Here is a 6,082-nt window from a genome sequence, read left to right as displayed (position 1 = left end):
TTCCCTCCTGCTTCAGCTCAGGGGTTCCCTAACACAAGCCGGGGCCATCTCAGGGGATTTTAATGGGCTCAGATAGTGCTGATCATTCTCCCAGTGACTCAGGCCTAGAGCAGGGATGAAGCAGATATTCCGGGGCTGTGGAATCGTGCAGGGCTGAGGGTAGGAGAGCGGGAAGGTAAAGGGAGGCCTTACTTTTTCTCTCCCCAGCCTAGAGATCCTCTTGCTCTCCCCACCCCCATCACCGCACATCGATGGGGGCTGGGTTATGAGGAGAGGCAGAGCACCATAGGCCTCCTCGCACGCTCATCAAATTCTTGATTCCTCCCCATGGGAGTGCCAGGGAGAAGCAACTGTCATTATTGTGGGGGAAGTTTGGGGGCCTGAGTCCTTGAGGACCTGGGCTCCCAGTAATTCTGGCTTTGTTATTTGCTCACTATGGGTATGAATCAGATCAGGGCCCAGCTTTGCTTTGTGCCTCAGTTTCTCCAGTTGTACCAGGAGTTAAAATGCTTGTTTGGCTCAGGCTCTCAGAGCCACAGTGCACCAAGGGAACGGGGTGATCCATAGCTCCATTCACAGATGGGAAAAGGAGGCCGAGAGGTGGGTCAGGAGAGCCTGGGCCTGGGGTCATTCCCAGGCCGGAAGCTCCCGCTCTGTGAATGTGGCCAAGCAGCTTGAGAAGAGGCTGCAGGGGGCCACTGGGCAGCAGAACCCAGCCTTTTTTCATCTCTAATTTTCTTTAGTCTACTCTCCAGCCCCTCATTGCCTGGGGTTCACAACTCCACCCCAGCTGAGGCTGGTCCCTTCCCCCCACTTCCCAATTATGGTTGTTCACAAAAGCTGAACCATGACCAGACAAAGGGACAGGGATGAAAGTGTTGGTTGTCATGGCAACCTGGTAGGGTTGCTGGGACCCAGGGGAGGGGCCTGGCTGTGTGCCTGAGCCCATGCATCCTGAGGACCTCTGAGCATGAGCCAGGGTGGCCCAGGGGCTCACAGGAATTCCCCTTCTGCCCTGAGCCCACCAGAGCTGGCTATACAATGACACCCCCACCCTCCATGGGCAGCACCTGCTCCCTGGGTCTCCCCTGGTGGCCCTATTATCCTGCACCTGCTGCTTCCCCACCTGCTCTCTATTCTTAGTCCCCTCCCCATAGCACACCCTGTTCATCACTAGGCCCAGCTGCCTGCTCTGACACCCAGCCAGGAAGGGGTGTAGAACCAGGAGAGGTAGCACAGAGAGCCCTAGGACAGAGGATCCAGAGGCCAGTCCAGCTCTGTAGGACTAGTAGTGTGTATGCTTCCAATGGATTCCATTTCAGGGCCTCAGTCGCCTCACCTGTGAAGTGGGAGCAGCAATCCCTGACCTCAAGTTTCTACAAAAATCTGACTGCTTGGAAGATCTTAGACCATTGTGTCTCAAGATCTGAGTCACAGTGGACAGCCAGGTTGTGGGAAGAGGAGGGAGGTGATGTGTTTTAGGCTGTATTCTCAGGGCTATGTCTGTTAGACGACAAGGAGGCCAGGACAGTTCTCTAATTATTGAAGAGTCCTTGGTGGACTATTTACAATAAGTGAGGTGTGGACCCAGCCTAGGTGTCTGGCATCATGGAGGCTTATCCACCCACAAGAATCAGTGCTGTTTGCAGGAAAACAAACATAGCTGGAAAGCCTTGTGTTACAGCAAAGGAGCCAGATGCAGAAAGACAAAAGCCATGATTTCTCCCACTTGGGGTCTAGATTTAAATTGGGGTTTAGATTTATTGAGAGTAGAAAGGGGACTTATGTGGGGAGGAAGATGTCTAAGGGAGACAGAACAAGAGAGGATGGTGGGAGGGATAAAAGAATGTCACGCCTCTTCATACATAAAACCTAGATTTTAAAAGTGCGTGTAAAAAAAGTATCTCACATGAACTCGAAACTACAGGAAAGAAGAGGACGATGAGGACAAGGAGGGACAAGGGAGGTGATGTGACCTTCATGTGCACGAACATGTTAAAGGTCCATTATTTTATATGCTGAAGAAAAAAATCAAAAGGACTAAAACAATTCCCATAGTTACAACACCAAACCAAACCAAACCAAACCAAACCAAACCAAACCAAACCAAACCAAAGAGTCACTTCTGGGGCTGGAGGTGATGTTTCTCAAAAGGGTCCTAAGGAACTGGAACCACAGTGATGTGTCACAGAGAAATGACAACTCGGTTGTAAGTTGTCATTAGCCAAATGCTCTGACTGATGTTAAGATTAGGTGGAAAGTGTGACATTAGCTGATATTTACGTTTGGTTGTGACAGACATGACAGTGTGAAATGTATCTAATGCTTTATTTTCTTGGTAAGGAGAATTCGCTAGGCGGGGTGGAACTCAGTGGCCTACAGGAATGAGGTATGGTGCTGTATAGTGCTGATAGGCAAGGAGGAGGTAACTGGTGGGTGCAGAGGTGGTGATGATGGAGGAAATGATGGTGATGATGGTGGGCGACTCCCTGGAGAGACATGAGCAAGCACCTGGATAGGGCAGTGATGACAGATCATAGCCAGAGTTACATCTAAGTCCAGCTTAGTGAACCAGAAAGTTTATTGTTGTAACTTACAAGAAGCATGAGTGACTCAAAGCATCTGCATGGCTGAAAGGCCTACTCCAGGCAGCTGTGTGTGAAGACTCACAAAGGCTGCATCTCTGGAGCTCTCTACACAACTCAGCATGTAAAACTTTGGGGTAGGGCCTTGTAAATCCTGTAGGTTTTAGGAACTTTTTGTGCCCTGTAAGTTTTGTTTACTTCCTGAACCTTCTGAACTTGGCTCCTCTCTCCAGGAGGCAGTGTTCAGTGGGTTGGAAATAGGAACATGGAATAAACATCCAAGAGTGATGGAGAGGGTGGCTGTGATGGTTCTGAGGCTGATAGGAGAGCTGAAGGTAAGGACCAAGGTGGGAGCATTAGTGGTGAATATAGTGGAGGGAGTGGAGGTGATAGTGGTAGTGATTCTGGTGCTTGTGATGGTGGTATTAGTTATGGTGTTCTGGTGGTGGGTAGTGATGGAGATGGTTATGGTGAAGATGGTGAAGGTATTAATGATGGTCTTGGTGCCAGTAGTGATGGTAACAATGGCATAGTGGAGTATGGATGGAGTATGGATGCTAGTGATGGTGGTAAATATGAAGCTGGTGATGATGGCCCAGTTTTAAAAAGAAATTTAAAAAAATGGGGCATGGTCACTGTTTTAGTCAGGATTTTGTAGGGAAACAGAATTGATAAAATGAATCTATCTATTATGTTTGCATGTATGTATGTATGTATGTATGTATGCATGTATGTATGTATCCATCTATTGAAAGGGGATTTACTAGAATGGCTTACAGGTTGTGGTCCAGCTAGTCAAACAATGACTGTTTAACAATGGAAGGTCCAAGAATCCAGTACTTGTTCAGTCCATGAGGCTGGTTGTTCAGCTGGTCTTCAGTATATGCAAGAATCCTGAAGAAGTAGGCTCTAACGCTAGTGAAGGAATGGACTTGTGAGGGAGTGAGAGCAAGCAGACAGAGAGAGAAAGCTTCCTTTCCCACACTCTTTATACACTCTGCCAGCAGAAGGTGTGGCCCAGATGAAAGGTGGATCTTCCCATCTTGAAAGATCCTGCTTAAAAGTAGGTTTTTCCACTTCAAACAATTTAGTTAAGGAAAAAAAAAAAAACCCTCACGGGGTATCCAGCCACTTGGATTTTAGTTAATTCCAGAACCAGTCAAGTAGACAATGAAGAATACTCATCACACTCCCAAAATGTCAAGGGCTAGAGATGTAGGTTTGTAGTTTAGTTGGTAGAGTGTTTGCCTAGCACTCGTAAAATCCTGGGTTTCATCTTCAGCACTGAACAAAGTGGGCATGGCGGAACACTGCTATAATCTCAGCCCTGCAGAGATAGAAGCAGGAGGATTAGGAGTTCAAGACCATTCTTCTCTACATAGACCGACAGTTGAAACCAGTCTGGGCTACCTGAGACCTGTCTCAACAAAACAAAACAAGAAACAAACCTCAAACCACTGGCGTGGGTTTCCTGCCGTCCTTAGTTGCAGTTGTCACTGCCCTTGTTACCTTCTGAGGCCTCAAGAACTCCTCTAGCTTAGCTTTGCAGTCATTGTGGGCTCGTGGTGGCCTCTAGGTGGCACTAGTGGACTTTCCACTGCTTTGAGGCTACCCACTTTGCAGCTGGTTTGGCCACAGTCACATTCTTTATGAAAAGCGTGAGCAGCATTTACAAAGAGAACCCTAAAACAGCATTTGAAAGACAAAATACAGAGCATCTTTTTCTTTCCCACTTCCTCATTCTATAAATTGCTCTCCGATGAGTTCTCTATAAAAACAACCTATAGTTGCTAGCCTCTGCAGACAGGGTAGGCTTGGGACATTGTCTGCGATGCAAGCAGGTAGAGAAGGCTTCTTGTTTGTTTGTTTGTTTGTTTGTTTGATTGATTTTTGGACATAGGGTCTTGGTATAAAATTCAGGCTGGTCTCGAACTTCTTAACTACAGACTACCAAGTTCTGGGATCACAGGTAAGGTGCTGTATCTCCAGCTGGGAAGGCTTGCGTGAAGCATACCCCAAGGCCCACCTGCATGAGAAGCTTTTTAGATGGTGGAACGAAGATTCCTAAGTTCTTCCCAGACCCGCAGTATTAGATTCACTTCAGAGACTGTATTTTGCACACATACCAAGGAATTAAAATATATTTGTTTATTTTACTAATGTGTATATGTTTGTATGTGTTTGTATCACCTGCATGCATGTGCTTGAGGAAGTCAGCAGAGGGTGTCAGACCCTGTGGACCTGGAGTAACAGGCAGTTGTGAGGTGCCTGAGGTGGGTGCTGGGAAAGGAACTTTTCTGCAAAAGCAGTCAGTGCTGTTCACCACTGAGCAATCTTTCCAGCTGCAGACACCAGTTATTTATTTATCTATCTATTTATTTATTTATCTATCTATCTATCTATCTATCTATCTATCTATTTATTTAATGTAGTCTTACTAAGGGATCTAAACATTGACTCTAGGTGATATTACTCTAACAGGCTAACACATCCACTTTGCCCTTAGCTCTCTCTCTTATCTAACTGCTACCATAGTCCTCTGAATAGAGTTGTGTGTATCACCATTGACAAGGTTGGCATCTTGGGAATCGAACCTAGGTCCTCTGGAAGAGCAGGAGTTCTCTTAACCACTGAGCCATCTCTCCAGCCCCAGGGCTGCCATTCGAAGGGCTCCTCTTCTCTTCAACATCTGTTTTAAAAATAAACAACTAGTCAGAGTTGATTGACCATTTGTCCATCTGATTCTCTCTCCCCCTCATCCCCACCTGTAGCTGGTTCCACCTTAGAACCTTCCAGATCCCGGCACTGAAAGATGGTTCAATCAGTAAAGTCAGTCTCAGTGTACAAAAGCATGAGGATGTGTTGGATTCCCAGCATGTATGTAAAAAGCCAGGGGTGGCCATGTGTGCCTCTAACTTCAGTTCTGTGGGAAGGTGGCAACAGAGGATCACTGGGGTTTGTGATAATTCCAGCTCCAGGTTCAGGGAGAGACCCTGTATCAAAGGACTAAAGGTAGGACTGGATAGTGGGCATAGTCCTCTAGCCTCTGCCTGCACAAGGAAGGCTATCCACATACACAATGGTTGGATTAGTCTATGAAGAAGGGTTATTCTCTTAGGGATAATCCTGCTTAGCTCAGGATTCCACCAACTCTGGCAGTCTTCTACATACTCTTGTAAAAAAATGTTAAACTGGTTTTACAGTTACTTGTGGTGGTTTGCACGAGATGCCACCCATCCCTCAACCCCAATAGTTCAGGCATTTGAATACTTGGTCTGCTTTGGGAGGCTTGGGAGGTGTGGCCTTGCTGGAGGAAGTCTGTCACTGGGGGAATGGGCTGTGAGAGCTTAAAGACTTGCAGCATTTGGGGTTTGAGCTCCCCGTTTCCTGCTTGCAGTTCGAGATGTGAGGTCTCAGCTGTTCCTGCCCTCATGCCTGCTGCTTGTTCCTGTGAGATTCCCCACTGTAATGGGAATGGATTTTATCCCCCTGGGACC

This window comes from Grammomys surdaster, unplaced genomic scaffold, assembly GCF_004785775.1.
Source record: "Grammomys surdaster isolate TR1022 unplaced genomic scaffold, NIH_TR_1.0 126131, whole genome shotgun sequence".
NCBI lineage: Eukaryota > Metazoa > Chordata > Mammalia > Rodentia > Muridae > Grammomys > Grammomys surdaster.
This window is presented reverse-complemented; position numbering follows the sequence as displayed.